General features: G+C 43.3%; 1 protein-coding gene across 2 annotated transcripts in view; it reads right to left on the bottom strand.

Moving 5' to 3' along the window:
- Positions 1–19,773, bottom strand: part of LOC110529794 (leucine-rich repeat and fibronectin type-III domain-containing protein 2) — a 153,059-nt gene that overhangs the window by 31,328 nt on the left and 101,958 nt on the right. The window contains exon 5 of one of the 2 annotated variants that reach the window (XM_090243201.1): positions 138–197. The exons of the other annotated variant lie outside the window; for it this stretch is intronic. The gene's annotated coding sequence lies outside the window, so the exon portion shown is untranslated. The remainder of the gene's footprint in view (positions 1–137; positions 198–19,773) is intronic. 2 annotated transcript variants of the gene reach the window in all.

Genomic DNA, 19,773 nt, shown 5'->3' with positions numbered 1-19,773 from the left:
AACTATGAGTGCGCACACACAGACTACACATGCATGCAAACACACACGCACACACCCATTTTGCACTGGGAACAAGACATATAGTGGGGAGAACAAGTATTTGATACACTACCGATTTTGCAGGTTTTCCTACTTACAAAGCATGTAGAGGTCTGTCATTTTTATCATGGGTACACTTCAACTGTGAGAGACGGAATCTAAAACAAAAAAAACAGAAAATCACATTGTATGATTTTTAAGTAATTAATTTGAATTTTATTGCATGACATAAGTATTTGATACATCAGAAAAGCAGAACTTATAATATTTGGTACAGAAACCTTTGTTTGCAATTACAGAGATCATGTGTTTCCTGTAGTTCTTTACCAGGTTTGCACACACTGCAGAAGGGATTTTGGCCCACTCCTCCATACAGACCTTCTCCAGATCCTTCAGGTTTCGGGGCTGTCGCTGGGTAATACGGAGTTTCAACTCCCTCCAAAGATTTTCTATTGAGTTCAGGTCTGGAGACTGACTAGTTAAAAATCATACAATGTGATTTTCTGGATATTTGTTTTAAATTCCGCTTGTCACAGTTGAAGTGTACCCATGATAAAAATTACAGACCTCTACATGCTTTTTAAGTAGGAAAACCTGCAAAATCGGCAGTGTATCAAATACTTGTTCTCCCCACTGTAAATCAAGACGGACACATCTTCATTCCAATCTAGCCTCCCTATTGGGCCATAGTCACAGGTAATGGGATGAGACAGAGAGCTCTGTGTCTCAGGGAGCATCTGCCCAGGCTGACCCCCACACTGTACCTGCCAGTCCCCCGCCCACCTCAGTCCCCCCGGTCTCCCTGGCTGAGCGGTCAGGTGTAGTTGGCCCATCTGGCAGCTCAGATAGTCAGTAGACTTCCCCTGATGCTGCACCTGCTCCAATGAATGACTTAGAAAATTAGGAGCATTAAACACAGGCTAAGAAATGCTGTCCGACAAAAACAGGTTCTAAATCTCTCTGGGAGAGGCGTTTGTTGTGTTCCAAGTGGTAAGAGTGTGTGTGAGAAGAAGCTACCCGCCCGAGGCGATCAATATAAGCACGGCTGTTCTAAAAGACGGGCGAGAGATCGAGAGGGGGCAGCATGGGAAAGGGAGGGAGAGATATGAAGGGGAGAGAGAGAGGAGGGAGAGAGACAGAGTGAGATATCACTGATAACAGGGCAGTCTTATTCACCAACTAACAACTAACCAGGGCTATTCCTGCTGCTGTGGTGTCAATTGCACCTGTGAATGAGTGAGACAACACCCACGAACCCCAGCCCCTCATCCTCCTCTTCATCAACATCTCTGAATATAGCACTCCACAACAATGCAAATAGTCACCATCATTTAACACTGCATTCAATGTTGTTTTGACGTAGCTCATTGTCCAATCCTCATCATATGACTCCTGCACAGCACTTACTATAACCATCTCTCTCTCTCTCTCTCTCTCTCTCTCTCTCTCTCTCTCTCTCTCTCTCTCTCTCTCTCTCTCTCTCTCTCTCTTCTCTCTCTCTCTCTCTCTCTCTCTCTCTCTCTCTCTCTCTCTCTCTAGTGTAGACCATACAGTATATTGTGTTACTCAATAGGTTATAGAAAAGAGCAGGTCTGAAGTCTTTGTTCAGAAACCAGTCCTACCCATCTACAGGTTATAGAAAAGGGGATTTTTTGCATGTTTTCATAATGAGAACACCCCCCAACTTCTATGTCAAAGATAGTAAAACAGTAATGTCCCCAAATATATTACAGTATACTACATTCCGCAAAAACACTAGAGTATTTTGTTACTACAGTATTTATACTATAGTCAACTGTAAATACTACAGTACACTACAGTGGATACTACAGTAGTGTCACTCTCCCTCTCTCTCTCCCTTTTTCTTGCTCTCTCGCTCTCTCTGCCTCTCTCTCCTGCTCTCCTCTCTCTCTCATTCTCTCTTCCTATCTCCGCCTCTCTCTCTCCCTTTTTCTTGCTCTCTCGCTTTCTCTGCCTCTCTCTCCTGCTCTCCTCTCTCTCTCATTCTCTCTTCCTATCTCCGCCTTTCTCCCTCTCTTTTGCTTTCACTCGCTTTCTCTGCCTCTCGCTCCTGCTCTCCTCTCTCTCTCATTCTCTCTTGCTATCTCCGCCTCTCTCCAGCTCTTTTGCTTTCTCTCACTTTCTCTGCCTCTCTCTCTCTCTCTCTCTCTCTCTCTCTCACTCTCTCTCCCACTCTCTCTCTCTCGTGCACTTTCTCTGCCTCTCTCGCTCTCTCTGCCTCGCTCTCTCTCCCACTCTCTCCCGCTCTCTCTGTCTCTGCCTCACTCTCTCTCGCGCTCTCTCCCACTCTTTCCCGCTCTCTCTCGCTCGCTTGCTTTCTCTGCCTCTCTCGTTTTCTCTGCCTTTCTCTCTCTCGCTCTCTCTTTCTCTCTCTCCCCATTTTCTCTGTTTGAGTAGGACCAGGAGAGGCGACTGCTCTTATCAGTGTGTGTCAGACAGCATCCCACGTCCTCCTACAGTACACGAAGCCCGCAGGCTCACACACGCAGGAATCACATTTATTTCTAAAAAGAGTCAGTGAAGATCATAGACAAAGAGAAAGAGGACCAGAGGGACACACAGAACCAGAGAGGCAGAGATGGACAGAGGAATGGAGAAAGGGATCGACAGAGATATTTCCTTCTCTTACATACTGCACATTTCAGAACATTACAGTATTTTGGGTGGTGGCAATGGTCATGGTGGTGGTGGTGGCAATGATGATGATTGCGGTCTTGCTACTGCTATGAAATAAGCTACATTACTTCTACTCCTACTGTTATGAATGTCAATGTAATGGTGCAACACTACTCAGCCCACAATATATCAAACTCGTAGAATATTTTGTAAAATAGTTTCAATCCCACTTCTGCTTTGGATTTTGTATTGCCAAAGCTGTTTAATAAAAGATTATACGATCATTAGTTCAGAGAGTATCAAATTCACTGGGCTTTTTAGTGAAGCACGATAAAAGGCAGATCTTATCCAGTGTGCCCTAGCCTTTAAACTAATCAAAAGGGGGGAAGCAACATTTATTTTAATCTTTTTAATAAGTGTTACATAACCTTTTTTTCATGTAGATTAGAGATTGAGCTAAAAGCACAGAGAGATTTCACTACAGAGACACTGTTGTTATTATGTCGCATTATCTATTGACTTCTGTTGGCACAGCATGTCTCCCAAGGTCATCTAACCATCATAGTTTTGTAAATGGCTTTCAATGGAGTGGAAGTTAGTTGCCTTGAGAAGATCAATGGAGTTCTCTATTGGGATTCTTCTGGGGCTTTTGTGAACAACAAATTGAGCATGAGTGTTGTTGGCCCACTTTCTAATGTTTTTTTTTCTGTTTGTTAAGCCATGTCTTTGTTGAGGTGCTTCACATAGGGCATTCAAGGGGACTTTGAATACTATACTGCGGATTGTTGCATGCGTACAGTCGAAAAAAGGGATTCATTATCGCATGAAATAATTATAGACAGAGCTCAGAGCAATCTCGAGGTAATGAGAGCAATTAAACGGGGATGAAATATTAATAGGGCAGGATATTACTTTCCTGTAAATTTCTAAGTCAATACAAGTGGCATAAAAAGTAAAGTCCTGTTGCTTTTCGGGGGGCTCCGCATGGCTCTTTGGTAGCATCCTTCCTACTCAGGAAAACAGGCTAAAGACGGAAACTAAAAGAAGCAGAAATCGTCTAGAGAAATGGCTTACAGTAAACAATCCCCATCCATAAACAGCCTTCATGTTTATGTGAGCCTCTCTTATCTCCTGTCATATAACTCATTGGAATAATGAAATGCCGTGGAGTCAGTGCCTATGCAGTGGCTGCCCAGAGGGGGTTATAGCTAGCCTGCAAACAAGTCCCATCTGGCCAATAACTAAATGTCATTCCATTGTCTCTTTGAAACTTCCCAAACAATAATAACGTTGTGCACTGAGTTTACCAAACGTTAATATTGAGTTGTCCCCCCACAACTCCTCTTTGACCTAAGAACTGCCTCAATTCGTCGGGTCATGGACTCAACAAGGTGTCGGAACCATTCCACAGGGATGCTGGCCCATGTTGACTCCAATGCTTCCCACAGTTGTGTCGAGTTGGCTGGATGTCCTTTGGGTGGTGGACCATTCTTGATAAACACAGGACATTTTTCTCAAGGCTTAAAATCCCTCTTTTACCTGTCTCCTCTCCTTCTGACTGCAGTGGATTGAACATCATAGTTTTCACCTGGATTCACCTGGTCAGTCTATGTCAAGGAAAGGGTTTTTAATGTTTTCAGTGTATAGGGTCAAATCGAAGAATGCAATCCGGAGAGATCAAAAATGGAATATATACTGTCAAGAGTGTTGGATCAGATGAAATTACGACGGGGTTAGTTCCGGCCTTGCCATCTTAATTGGAGCCACACGGCGCTGCTGTGAAAGAGACGAGAAGACAAATAAACAATAAGTCGCTCAAGAAATGATGACGGCGCATTTTAAATAGGGGTAATGGAAAGCTCAGGAAGATGCAATTATGTCGACTCAGTGGGAAGGAAGTGAAGTTATTATATCGCGGCAGATTTTCAATACAAACCTAACCCATCTGGGGTGGCAGGTAGCCTAGTGGTTAGAGTGTTGGGCCAGTAGCCGAAAGGTTGCTGGATTGAATTCTTGAGCTGACAAGGTAAAAATCTGTCATTCTGCCCCTGAACAAAGGCAGTTAACCCACTGTTCCCTGGTAGGCAGTCATTGTAAATAAGAATTTGTTCTTAACTGACTTGCCTAGTTAAATAAAGGTTACATTTACTCAAGAGTCTCGGGACAGTAGCAGAGTAGCAGCAACAGTTATTCATACAGACAGAGGACACCATTTCAAAGTGCCACACATGTGCATCAGTACATTTCAGATATTTGAAAACATATATTGATAAAGTGATCTGAAACCGAAATTAATAAAAAATAAGTGCACCAAAAATAAGAAGCAGCAAAAATGACCAAAATTACTATATATAAATGCTATATAAATTACTATTTGGACTATTATAACTGCAAATTATCAGCACTCTTTACTGTCTCAATGTCCTCTCCTTGTTCGGGCGGAGTTCGGCGGTCGACGTCACCGGCTTTCTAGCCATCGACGATCCACTTTTCATTTTCCATTTGTTTTGTCTTTGATTTCTACACACCTGGTTTCTATTCCCCAATTACATGTTCATTATTTAACCCTCTGTTGGTGTGCGTGTTTGTTTATTATGTTCAGGTTGTATCTTTATGGATGGTATTGTTTGCCGGGTTCGTTTTTATGGCCGTTATTTACGAGTTGACCGGTATTTTCACGCACCTTTAGTATTTGTTTTATACTGGTGCAGTTCGTGGAATAAACTACCTTGTACACTCATCTCTGCTCTCCTGCGCTTGATTCCATGCACCAGTTACGCACAGCCTGACACTTAAGCTGCTATGTAAACGTTTTAGGCTCAACTGTTCAGTTGGGTTCTTGATATATTCAGGTGTGTCATGTGTGCTTTCTTCTGTGTCTTGGAGATACTTTTTAGCCATATGTTTGTGCTGATGTGACTCGTGGTTAATACATACAGTATGGTGCCTTTGGAAAGTATTCAGGCCCCTTGACTTTTTCCATTTTTTTTTTTACGTTACAGCCTTAATAATTAATCTAAAATGGATTAAATAAAAAGATTTCCTCAGCAATCTACACACAACGCCCCATAATGACAAAGCGAAATGTAAAATATATATATTAAAAAAAAAAAAAAAAATTAAAAACAGAATGTATTTATTGACATACTGTACGTATTCAGACCTTTTGTTATGAGATTCGAAATTGAGTTTAGGTCAAAGGAATTGTCCGTAGTGCTCTGAGACAGGATTATGTCGAGGCACAGATCTGGGGAAGGGTACCAAAACATTTCTGCAGCATAGAAGGTCCCCAGGAACACATTGGCCTCCATCATTCTTAAATGGAAGAAGTTTGGAACCACCAAAACTCTTCCTAGAGCTGGCCGCCCGGCCAAACTTAGCAGGGAGGGAGCTGACCAGGAACCTGATGGTCACTCTGACAGAGCTCTAGAGATCCTCTGTGGAGATGGGAGAACCTTCCAGAAGGACAACCATCACTGCCTGGTATGGCAATTGCTTGGCCTCCGACCGCAAGGCACTTCAGAGGGTAGTGCATACGGCCCAGTACATCACCTTCCAGAAGGACAACCATCCTTGCCTGGTACGGCAATTGCTCGACCTCCGACCGCAAGGCACTTCAGAGGGTAGTGCGTACGGCCCAGTACATCACTGGGGCAAAGCTGCCTGCCATCCAGGACCTCTACACCAGGCGGTGTCAGAGGAAGGCCTAAAAATTGTCAAAGACCCCAGCCACCCCAGTCATAGACTGTTCTCTCTACTACCGCATGATAAGCGGTACTGGGAAGTCTAGGACAAAAAGGCTTCTCAACAGTTTTTACCCCCAAACCATAAGACTCCTGAACAGGTAACCTAATAGTTACCCGGACTATTTGCATTGTGTGCCAACCCAACCCCTCTTTTTCGCTGCTGCTCCTCTCTGTTTATCTTATATGCATAGTCACTTTAACTATACATTCATGTACATACTACCTAAATTGGCCCGACCGACCAGTGCTCCCGCAAATTGGCTAACCGGGCTATCTGCATTGTGTCCCATCACCCGCCAACTGCTCTTTCTACGCTTCTGCTACTCTCTGTTCAACATATTTGCATAGTCACTTTAACGATCCCTACATGTACATACTACCTCAATAAGCCTGACTAACAGGTGTCTGTATATAGCCTTGCTACTCTTTTTTCAAATGTTTTTTTACTGTTGTTTTATTTCTTTACTTACAGTACCTACACACACACACACACATCTTTTTTTCCCGCACCATTGGTTAGAGCCTGTAAGTAAACATTTCACTGTAAGGTCTACACCTGTTGTATTCGGCGCACGGGACAAATATACTTTGATTTGATCTCTGCAGCACTCTACCAATCAGGCCTTTACGGTAGAGTGGCCAGAAGGAAGCCAGTCCTCAGGAAAAAGGCACATGACTGTCACGTACACTCTAGGTCAAGGTCACCAGCCTGTGTCATTGTTACGCACAGCTGTCACCATCGTTACGCGCACCAACGCCTCATCAGACTCACCTGGACTTCATCACCTTCCTGATTACCTTCCCTATATCTGTCACTCCCTTTGGTTCCTTCCCCAGGTGTTATTATACATTTTTCTGCTTCATGTCTGTACGCTGCTCGTGTTTCTTGTTTTGTCCAATTTCAGTCATTTATTAAATTTATTCACTCCCTGTACTTGCTTCCTGACTCCCAGTGTACACGTTACACATGACAGCCCGCTTGGAGTTTGCCAAAAGGCACCCAAAGACTCTCAGACCTTGATGAACAAGATTCTCTGGTCTGATGAAACCAAGATGACATTTTTTTTGGCCTGAATGCCTAAGCGTCACGTCTGGAGGACACCTGGCTCCATCCCTACGGTGAAGCATGGTGATGGCAGCATCATCTTGTGGAGATGTCTTTCTGAGGCAGGGACTGGGAGACTAGTCAGGATCGAGGCAAAGATGATCGGAAACAAAGTACAGAGAGATCAAGTAAAGGGGTTTCCTAAGACACTGTGTGTACAGTACCAGTCAAAGGAATGGACACACCTACTCATTCAAGGGTTTTTCTTAATTGTTACAATTTTCTACATTGTAGAATAATAGTGAAGGCATCAAAACTATGGAATCATGTAGTATTTAAAAAAAACTGTAAACAAAGCAAAAGCATATTGACGGGTTGGGTCACTGCCTGGTATGGCAACTGTTCGGCCTCCGACTGCAAGCTAGTACAGAGTGTAGTGCGTACGCCCCAGTACATCACCGGGGCTAAGCTTTGTGCCATCCAGGACCTCTATACAAGGCCACCCTAGTCATAGACTGTTCTCTCTGCTCCCGCACGGCAAGCGGTACCGGCGTGCCAAGTCTAGGTCCAAGACGCCATCCAGCGTCTAGCCCCAAGCCTTAAGACTCCCAAACAGCTAATCAATAGGCTCCCCAGATTATTTGCATTGCCCCCCCCCCCCCGCCTCTTCTACGCTTCTGCTATCTATGTATAGTCACTATAAAAACCCGACCTACATGTACATGTTACCTCAATTACCTCGACACCGGTGCCCCTGCACATTGACTCTGTACCGGTACCCCTTGTATATAGCCACACTATTGTTATTTACTGTTGCTCTTTAATTACTTGTTATTCTTATCTCTTACTTTTTTGTGTTGGTATTTTCTTAACTGCATTGTTGGTTAAGGGCTTGTGAGTAAGCATTTCACTGTTTTCGGCACTTGACAAATACAAATTTGACTTGAAAATATATTTTGATTCTTCAAAGTAGCCACCCTTTGCCTTGATGACAGCTTTACACACTTGGCATTCTCACAGTCAGTTTCATGAGGTTGTCACCTGGAACACATTTCAATTAACAGGTGTCCCTTGTTAAAAGTTTATTTGTGTAATTTCTTTCCTTCTTAATGCGTTTTAGCCAATCAGTTGTGTTGTGACCAGGTAGGGGTGTTATACAGAAGTTACCCCTATTTGAGAAAAGACTCCATATTATGGCAAGAACAGCTCAAATCAGCAAAGAGAAATGACAGTCTATCATTACATTAAGACATGAAGGTCAGTCAATGCGAAAAATGTTAAGAACTTTGAAAGTTTCTTCAAGTGCAGTTGCAAAAACCATCAAGCGCTATGATGAAACTTGCTCTCATGAGGACTACCACAGGAAAGGAAGACCCAGAGTTACCTCTGCTGCAGAGGATAAGTTCATTAGAGTTAACTGCACCTCAGAAATTGCAGCCCAAATAAATCCTTCAGAGTTCAAGTAACAGACACATCTCAACATCAACTGTTCAGAGGAGACTGCGTGAATCAGGCCTTCTTGACTAATTGCTGCAAATAAACCACTACTGAAGGACACCAATAAGAAGAAGTGACTTGCTTGGGCTAAGAAACACAAGCAATGGACATTAGACCAGTGGAAATCTGTCCTTTGGTCTGATGAGTCCAAATTAGAGATTTTTGGTTCCAACCACCGTGTCTTTGTGAGACGCAAAGTAGGTGAACAAATGATCTCAGCATGTGTGGTTCCCACCGTGGAACATGGAGGAGGAGGTGTGATGGTGTGGGGGTGCTTTTCTGGTGACACTGTTAGTGATTTATTTAGAATTTAAGGCACACTTAAGCAGCATGGCTACCACAGCATTCTGCAGTGATACGTCATCCCATCTGGTTTGCACTTAGGGGGACTATCATTTTTTTAATCAACAGGACAATGACCCAAAAACACACCTTCAGACTGTGTAAAGGCTATTTGACCAAGAAGGAGAGTGATGGAGTGCTGCATCAAATGACCTGGCCTCCACAATCACCCAACATCAACCAGATTGAGATGGTTGGGGATAAATTGGACCGCAGAGTGAAGGAAAAGCATTCCTCATGAAGCTGGTTGAGAGAATGCCAAGAGTGTGCAACGCTGTCATCAAGGTAAAGGGTGGATACTTTGAAGAATCTCAAATATAAAATTATTTTGATTTGTTTAACACTTTTTTGTGTTATTTCATAGTTTTGATGTCTTCACTATTATTCTACAATGTAGAAAATAGTCAAAATAAAGAAATACCCTTGAATGAGTAGGTGTGTCCAAACATTTTTGTTTGGTACTGTATATATAATATTATTATTATTATTTTTTGTCTTGTATTGATTGTATGTGGGTGTTTTAACGTGCAGGGTATTACATTCCTCATTTTGTTTATAGTGTGCAAGTTGAATTCAGCAGGGGAGAATTGTTTCCACCTGCCGCTGCAGAAATTTGTATTTTATAATTATGTATTCTAATTGGTTGGTTGAAGTCAGGTGTCAATACGATGTCATGTCATTGGCTACGCTTGCAGATCGCAAACGTAAATACTTTGCAGTCTGATATTGACATGCAAACGGTAGGTCACGTTCTGAAATAATTTATTCTATTTTCATATTTGAAATGAGTACTAGTTCACTATGTACATGTCCTGATGTGTATACATATGTGTACGATACCCGTAAGACATTGGGGGCATCCTGGGATGTGCTTTTGATTGCTATTGCTGTATGAGTTAGCCAGCATGTTCTAATTGTAAGGGGCACGTTGCACCCTGCTAAGTCACAGTTGTTTCCATGCTAACAGACAAATCACAAATCTACCGCCATCAACATACTGTTGTCCTGCACGTCTAATATGCTGTCTTGTGTCTATTGTCAGAATAAACACCAATCAACTGGGCTTGCTGGCCGGACAACTGGGCTTGCTGGCAGGACGATCTATAGAGATCAATCTTTTTGTATTTGCTGGACCACTGTTACATTATCAGCCTGGTCACATAGACTAGACGTAACATATTGAATGTAAATCCTGTACACTAAAATGAGTATGATACATTACATGACAAAGTATGTTGACACCTGCTCGTCAAACATCTAATTCCAAAATCATTGGCATTAATGTGGAGTTGGTCGCCCCTTTGCTGCTAAAACTTCATCCCCTCTTCTTGGAAGTCTCTCCACTAGATGTTGGAACATTGCTGCATGGACTAGCTTCCACTCAGCCACAAGGGCATTAGAGAGGTCGGGCACTGATGTTGGGTGATTAGGCCTGGCTCGCAGTCAGTGTTCCGATTCATCCCAAAGGTGTTCGATGGCGTTGAGGACAGGGCTCTATGCAGGCCAGTCAAGTTCTTCCAAACCGATCCCAACAAACCATTTCTGTATGGACCTCATTTTGTGCACGGGTCATTGTCATGCTGAAACAGGAAAGGGCCTTCCTCAAATTGTTGCCACAAAGTTGGAAGCATAGAATCATCTAGAATGTCCCTAGATTTCCCTTCACTGGAACTAAGAAACCTGAACCATGAAAAACCTGAACTATGAAAATAGCCTATTCCTCCTCCACCAAACTTTACAGTTGGCACTATGTATTGGGGCAGGTAGCGTTCTCCTGGCATCTGCCAAACCCAGATTTGTCCATCGGACTGACAGATGGTGATCACTCCCAAGAACGCGTTTCCACTGCACCAGAATCCAATGGCAGCGTGCTTTACATCACTCCAGCCAATGCTTGGCATTGTGCATGGTGATCTTAGGCTTGTGTGTGGTTGCTCGGCCATGGAAACCCATTTCATGAAGATCCCGATGAACAGTTATTGTTCTGATGTTGCTTCCAGAGGCAGTTTGGAACTTGTTAGGGAGTGTTGCAACAGAGGACATACAATTTTTACGTGCTACACACTTCAGCACTTGGCATTCGAGTTCTGTGAGCTTGCCGTTGTTGTTCCTAGATGTTTCCACTTCACAATAACAGCACTTACAGTTGACCGGGTTAGGGCAGAAATTTGATGAACTGACTTGTTGGAAAGGTGGCATCCTATTACAGTGTCATATTGAAAGTCACCGAGCTCTTCAGTAAGGCCATTCTACTGCCAATGTGTGTCTATGGAGAATGCATGGCTGTGTGCTCAATTTTATACACCTGTCAGCAACGGGTGTGGCTGAAATAGCCAAATCTATCAATTTGAAAGGGTGTCTGCACACTTTTGTATGTATAGTGTATATTACAAAACAATTAAAGGAGGGGGGTTGGTTGGTTGGGCTGGATGGGTAGGTGTATAATATGAAGATCTAGCAATGCAAAGGTTGTGTGAACGAATCTCATTATGCAAACTTATGCATTTTAGCTACTAAGCAACTTTTCAACTACTTTTTAGCTACTTTGCAACTACTTAGCATGCTAGCTAACCCTTCCCCTAACCCTAACCATTTTAGCTAACCCTTCCCCTAACCCTAACTCCAATCTTAACCCTAACCCTCACCCCAGCCTAGCTAATGTTAGCCAGCTAGCTACCTAGCTAAAGTTAGCCACAACATACTTTGACTAATTCGTAACATATTATACATTTGAGCAAATTTGTAACATGTTGGACATTTATCAAATTCGTAACATATCATACGAATTGTGATTAATTACATACAGTATCATACGAAATGGATGATGGAGATACACAATTAATACATACCGTACAAAATGTAACATATCATACTAAATGGAGTGTCTCGGATTTATGTACAGGTTGGTCTTAGTCACTCTCAGTCCACTCTGCACACACACACATGCACACACCCACCCATGCCCCCACACACGCACAAAAGCCTCTTGCACATTGCCTGTGCTCAGGGTGGACACACTCACACACAACTTCAATGCATTATCAATGCATCTTGTATTAGAAAAGAAGTTCAGAAGAAGAAATAGGCCTACTTAAAAACTTATTAGTGATAGGCGTCCCGTTAACGGGACAGTTGTAATCAATGCAGAACCTTATGTCAACATAGCAGATTTTAGAGAAACAACAAATGTCGGTTCATATAAGTGTCTTATATCGGCTGAAAGCTTAAATTCTTGTTAATACTGTCCAATTTACAGTAGCTATTACTGCGAAGAAATGCCATGCTATTGTTTGAGGAGAGCTCCCAACAACAAAACGTTTTTCACTGCAATAGGTTTGATAAATTCACCTCTGAAGGTGAAATGTGTACTTACATTCTGAAATCGTGCTCTGATTTATCATTCAAAGGGTCCCAGAGATAATAACAGAGAGATAATATAGCATGCACAATCGATTTTGTATTTCTAGTCGTTCAGTTTGCAAAGAAATGAATTTGTTAAAATCTAACCCTAAACGTTGTTTCAACCAGTAAATTAATGTTTGTATATATTCCTCAGAGATCCTAGAATGTAACCAGACTTCACTATTTCATTAGGTGTGTCGTATATCCTAAAGACACCAAATTTGGTCTGAGAGCGACGCTTTCATGGCACGCTGATGACGTGGCCGGACTTCATTTGATCGACTCTATCTTTGTCAAATAAGCACCAATCGGGATCAAACAAAGCTAGCTAGATAGCCAATGAGCTAGGCTTTATGGGAGTATCCGGAAACCCTGTCTCGGTCGCAAAATGTAGGCGCTAACCTTTTGCCAGAGCATGCCTTTTCCTTTTGGACGAAAAGTATAAGAATATGCAGAGTTATGAAGCTATGAAAACGGGTTGTTTTGCAAATGCTGAACTTATAATATGGCTACTAATACTGGAAAAGCTAAATCAAAGTCTAAGTATACAGATTTGACGATATTCTTGCTGAAAAAAATTTAATATGAATGCAAATGGCTCCTTCACAATCTGCCCAAATGTACCTGGTAACTTCACACTATAAATGTCATGTTGCTAGCTTGAAGTTATCCATCTGAAACTGTGCACATACACTGCTGCCATCTTGTGAACACCATCGGAATTACAACCAGAGTGATGGCTGGAAGTGGGACCTTTTTCTTGCATTTCAAAGAGGGTGGTAGAAAAAAAAAGATTTTTTTCTTCGTAATCTCTTCTACCAGATCTATTGTATTATATTCTCCTACACTCAATTCACATTTCCACAAACTTCAAAGTGTTTCTTTTCAAATGGTACCAAGAATATGCATATCCTGAGCTACAGGCAGTTAGATTTGGGTATGTCATTTAGGCAAAACTTTTTTAAAAAGTGGGCTATCCCCAACAGTTTAAACTGCGTAGTTTGACTGTGTGTGTACCTACATGTATTTGTGTGTCTATGCACACGTGTGTATGTTTTTCTGTGTGCATCAAATCAAATTGTATTTGTGTGGCGTGGACTAACAGTGAAATGCTTACTTAAGTGCCGTTCCTAACAATGCAGAGATAAAATAAACAATAACACAAGGAATAAATACACAATGAGTAATGATAACTTGGCTATATACATGGGATACCAGTCGATGTGTAGGGGTACGATGTAATTGGGGTAGATACTGTATACACTGTAACTATGGATAAAGTGACAGATCGTAAACTGTAGCAGCAGTATATGTGATGAATAAAAACATTTTTGTGCAGGGCCTCCCGAGTGGCACAGTGGTCTAAGGCACTGCAACACAGTGCTAGCTGTGACAAAAGAGAATCTGGTTCGAGTCCAGGCTGTGACGCAGCCGGCTGCGACTGGGAGACCAATGGCGCGGCGTACAATTGGCCTAGCGTCGTTAGGGGAGGGTTTGGCCGGCAGGGATGTTCCTGTACCATTGCGCACTTGCAACTCCTGTGGCGTGCCGGGCGCAATGCATGCTGACACGGTTGCCAGGTGTACGGTGCTTCTTCCTCTGACACATTGGTGCGGCTGACTTCCGGGCTAAGTGGGCGTTGTGTCAAGAAGCAGTGCATCTTGAGGCTAGGTAACACGGTCACCACCGATAAATCCATGATTATCGAAAACTTCAATGAGCATTTCTCAACGGCTGGCCATGCCTTCCGCCTGGCTACTTCAACCTCGGCCTACAGCCCCGCCCCCCCCGCTGCTCCTCGCCCAAGCCTCTCCAGGTTCTCCTTTACCCAAATCCAGATAGCAGATGTTCTGAAAGAGCTGCAAAACCTGGACCCGTACAAATCAGCTGGGCTTGACAATCTGGACCCTCTATTTCTGAAACTATCCGCCACCATTGTTGCAACCCCTATTACCAGCCTGTTCAACCTCTCTTTCATATCGTCTGAGATCCCCAAGGATTGGAAAGCTGCCGCAGTTATCCCCCTCTTCAAAGGGGGAGACACCCTGGACCCAAACTGTTACAGACCTATATCCATCTTGCCCTGCCTATCTAAGGTCTTCGAAAGCCAAGTCAACAAACAGGTCACTGACCATCTTGAATCCCACTGTACCTTCTCCGCTGTGCAATCTGGTTTCCGAGCCGGTCACGGGTGCACCTCAGCCACACTCAAGGTACTAAACGATATCATAACCGCCATTGATAAAAGACAGTACTGTGCAGCCGTCTTCATCGACCTTGCCAAGGCTTTCGACTCTGTCAATCACCATATTCTTATCGGCAGACTCTGTAGCCTCGGTTTTTCGGATGACTGCCTTGCCTGGTTCACCAATTACTTTGCAGACAGAGTTCAGTGTGTCAAATCGGAGGGCATGCTGTCCGGTCCTCTGGCAGTCTCTATGGGGGTGCCACAGGGTTCAATTCTCGGGCCGACTCTTTTCTCTGTATACATCAATGATGTTGCTCTTGCTGCGGGCGATTCCCTGATCCACCTCTACGCAGACGACACCATTTTATATACTTTCGGCCCGTCATTGGACACTGTGCTATCTAACCTCCAAACAAGCTTCAATGCCATACAACACTCCTTCCGTGGCCTCCGACTGCTCTTAAACGCTAGTAAAACCAAATGCATGCTTTTCAACCGATCGCTGCCTGCACCCGCATCCCCGCCTAGCATCACCACCCTGGATGGTTCCGACCTAGAATATGTGGACATCTATAAGTACCTAGATGTCTGGCTAGACTGCAAACTCTCCTTCCAGACTCATATCAAACATCTCCAATCGAAAATCAAATCAAGAGTCGGCTTTCTATTCCGCAACAAAGCCTCCTTCACTCACGCCGCCAAGCTTACCCTAGTAAAACTGACTATCCTACCGATCCTCGACTTCGGCGATGTCATCTACAAAATGGCTTCCAACACTCTACTCAGCAAACTGGATGCAGTCTATCACAGTGCCATCCGTTTTGTCACTAAAGCACCTTATACCACCCACCACTGCGACTTGTATGCTCTAGTCGGCTGGCCCTCGCTACATATTCGTCGCCAGACCCACTGGCTCCAGGTCATCTACAAGTCCATGCTAGGTAAAGCTCCGCCTTATCTCAGCTCACTGGTCACGATGGCAACACCCACCCGTAGCACGCGCTCCAGCAGGTGTATCTCACTGATCATCCCTAAAGCCAACACCTCATTTGGCCGCCTTTCGTTCCAGTACTCTGCTGCCTGTGACTGGAACGAATTGCAAAAATCGCTGAAGTTGGAGACTTTTATCTCCCTCACCAACTTCAAACATCAGCTATCTGAGCAGCTAACCGATCGCTGCAGCTGTACATAGTCTATTGGTAAATAGCCCACCCATTTTCACCTACCTCATCCCAAACTGTTTTTATTTATTTATTTTTCTGCTCTTTTGCACACCAATATCTCTACCTGTACATGACCATCTGATCATTTATCACTCCAGTGTTAATCTGCAAAATTGTAATTATTCGCCTACCTCATGCCTTTTGCACACATTGTATATAGACTCCCCCTTTGTTTTCTACTGTGTTATTGACTTGTTAATTGTTTACTCCATGTGTAACTCTGTGTTGTCTGCTCATACTGCTATGCTTTATCTTGGCCAGGTCGCAGTTGCAAATGAGAACTTGTTCTCAACTAGCCTACCTGGTTAAATAAAGGTGAAATAAAAAATAAAAAAAATAAAATAAAATAAAAATCTTGGCTGGGTTGTTTTTCAGAAGATTTATGGCTCTCCAGAGTCTGTATGGGAGGTGCAGTGATGGGACAGGACTCTAACTACCAATTGGATACCATGAAATGGACGATGTTACGTACGCCTCTAGGAAGAGGAACCAAAGAAAGTAAATATCAAAGCCCCCTCTCCTACCTGCCTACCCACTACTTAATTTAGCACCACCTGGTGCGCTAACCAAAATACAGGGGTCCGCCCATGTGCATAGACAGTCCTTACCTAGTGTGCATAGACAGTGAATACTACGGGTTATGTATGCCCGCAGGCCTCATGCCTAAGCACTCCTTAGGCGCCTTCCCCTTCCCCCCTGGAAACAGAACACAAAGTAAGTAAACAATTTCAATAAAAACACTGCCTCCTATGGGGACACATACCTTAAAAGCAGAGGCTACAAAGTACTAAGCAAAAACCAACACAGGACATACAAGAAGCTCTCTGAGCCACAACCGATACAGGATATAACAATATGTTTTCTAAGAAACAACCAACACCGGCTATCACCATTAGCAACAATCACAGAACATAACATAACCATCAGCTCTATCTGAGAAACAACCAACACAGGATATCACCCTCAGCTCTCTTCTGAGCAACAGAACACTGGCTTATATAGCTGGAGAATGAGTCTGTCATGGGATACAGCCGTATCCTGACGAGGGGGCGTGGTCAGCTCTCCAATTAGCAATGGGGCCGACCAATCAGCAGCTTGGGGGAATTTAAGACGCCATCCTGAAACACACACATACATACAAAACCACAACACAGAAACTAGGGAACGTAACAGAGGAGAAAAAAAAGGTTGTGCAAAAAGGGTCAATGCAGATAGTTCAGATAGCTACTTACTAACTATTTAGCAGTCTTATGGCTTGGGGGAGAAGCCGCTAAGACTTGGCGTGCGGTAGCAGAGAGAACATGCATGTGTGTGCGCCTGTGGACGGCATGTAGCCTAGTGGTTAAGAGCATTGGGCCAGTAGCCAATGGGTGGCTGGTTTGAATCCCCTAGCCGAATCGGTGAAAAATCTGTCAATGTGCCCTTGAGGAAGGCACTTAACTATAATCGCTCTGGATTAGCAAATGCTAAATTACCCCAAAATGTTTGTTTTTTTATGTAGTGTGTGCCCACACTAAACAGAAAGCGGGTGGGTCTGTTTTTTGTTCCATTTGAATGCTTTCTCCACCACAGCTAGTGTTGATTCCCTTGCTCTCCCACACGTATTCCTCCGCCGGTTGGACACAGAGTCCCACTGCTGGCATTAAGATGGAAGGAAGGATTACAGAGGAGCTCTGCCTTTCCATACAGGACCGAGCGCTACACTCTCCACAACAGCACAACTCTCCAGAACATTGCAGCAAAAACCTACGCACTGGCTGTCGGCATCAAATAACTAATCCTTTTGGATGAACACCAGGTATCTCACAGAGGCTCGCAGAGGAACAAACTGGGAAAAAATGGGTCCCTTTAAGACGGAAAAATACACAGTGTCTTTTAGAATAAAAGTTTTCCTCCACTGTTGGGGAGAGCGAGACGGTTGTTAATATTGCTGATTATATTGGGTTACATTGGCGTCCATATTTTCTCGACAGTTTGGGGGATTCCCCCAAGGATACCCGGCGATGACATATCTCCTTTGAACAGCAATGATAAGGCTGATTAAATTTATTCTGAATAATGTAGAAATCTTTGCGATCTGAATTTAAAAATGAAATATGTTATCAGACGTAGTCAGTGGTGAACACGTGTTTGACCAATACAAGCGCATATGTGTGTTTGCATGCACAAACATGCACACATATGCACGCATTGTGTGTCAGTGTGTGTCAGTGTGTGTCAGCGTGTGTCAGCGTGTGTACGACACTGAGCTGGATGCACCCTCCCTTTCATTCTGTGAAAGTGCGTGTAAAGCCAGAGATGACAGCCGACAGTGTCCATATGGTAGTTCTAAGGAGCCATGACTGCTGCTATTTCTTTGCCAAAGAAATTCTCTCTCTCTTTCTCTCTGCATGCTGGGAGTGTTTGGTGCATGCTGGGAATTGTATGAGCGAGTGTTTTCTGGACTTAGATTGCCTGTGTTTTCTTTCTTGTCTCCCTTTCTTGGTTCTTTTCCTTTTTCTATGCATGATTAAGGTTATTGTTTATTTAATTTATTTGTTGTGGTAGAATTAAGTATATTGTTTTTCTTGTCTGAATTGCCCTGGCTTTGGCAGTGATGACGACCCACATGGGGACGCCGTCCCTGTCACTTCGGCACGGCTTTAGGTGTATTACTGAAGCTACAGACGCTGTGGAGGTGTTTCTGGTCACCGTAGGAGAGAAGGTAGGCTATGAAAATGTTTCTTATGCATCGTGGATGAATAAAGCAGTGGTGGTTTTTCTTAAAGAAGCGCATCTTTTTGATCGGATGGTTGAGCATGGCGTACTTCTTAAAGTTATGTTTATTCAAGTTAGCCACTTTTTCTCTCCGTCAACAAGGGCAACGATTTCGAAGGTACTGCCATTTATTCCCAATGAGCTATTGGAGGGGGAGTTATTGCAGATTTGGAAGTTTGTAAGTTCAATTAAGATTGTCCTGTTGGGTCGCAAATACCCGGCTTTGAAACAGGTTATGTCGTTTTGATGACAGACGTTCATGTTTTTGGACTCACCGAAGCAGACTATGCAGTTATAGTTTAAAGTCAAGTATGACAACAGACTACAGTGCCTTGCGAAAGTATTCGGCCCCCTTGAACTTTGCGACCTTTTGCCACATTTCAGGCTTCAAACATAAAGATATAAAACTGTATTTTTTTGTGAAGAATCAACAACAAGTGGGACACAATCATGAAGTGGAACGACATTTATTGGATATTTCAAACTTTTTTAACAAATCAAAAACTGAAAAATTGGGCGTGCAAAATTGTTCAGCCCCCTTAAGTTAATACTTTCTAGCACCACCTTTTGCTGCGATTACAGCTGTAAGTCGCTTGGGGTATGTCTCTATCAGTTTTGCACATCGAGAGACTGACATTTTTTCCCATTCCTCCTTGCAAAACAGCTCGAGCTCAGTGAGGTTGGATGGAGAGCATTTATGAACAGCAGTTTTCAGTTCTTTCCACAGATTCTCGATTGGATTCAGGTCTGGACTTTGACTTGGCCATTCTAACATCTGGATATGTTTATTTTTGAACCATTCCATTGTAGATTTTGCTTTATGTTTTGGATCATTGTCTTGTTGGAAGACAAATCTCCGTCCCAGTCTCAGGTCTTTTGCAGACTCCATCAGGTTTT

The sequence above is a fragment of the Oncorhynchus mykiss genome, chromosome 8 (assembly GCF_057628025.1).
Source record: "Oncorhynchus mykiss isolate SJ-2025 chromosome 8, ASM5762802v1, whole genome shotgun sequence".
NCBI lineage: Eukaryota > Metazoa > Chordata > Actinopteri > Salmoniformes > Salmonidae > Oncorhynchus > Oncorhynchus mykiss.
This window is presented reverse-complemented; position numbering and strand designations above follow the sequence as displayed.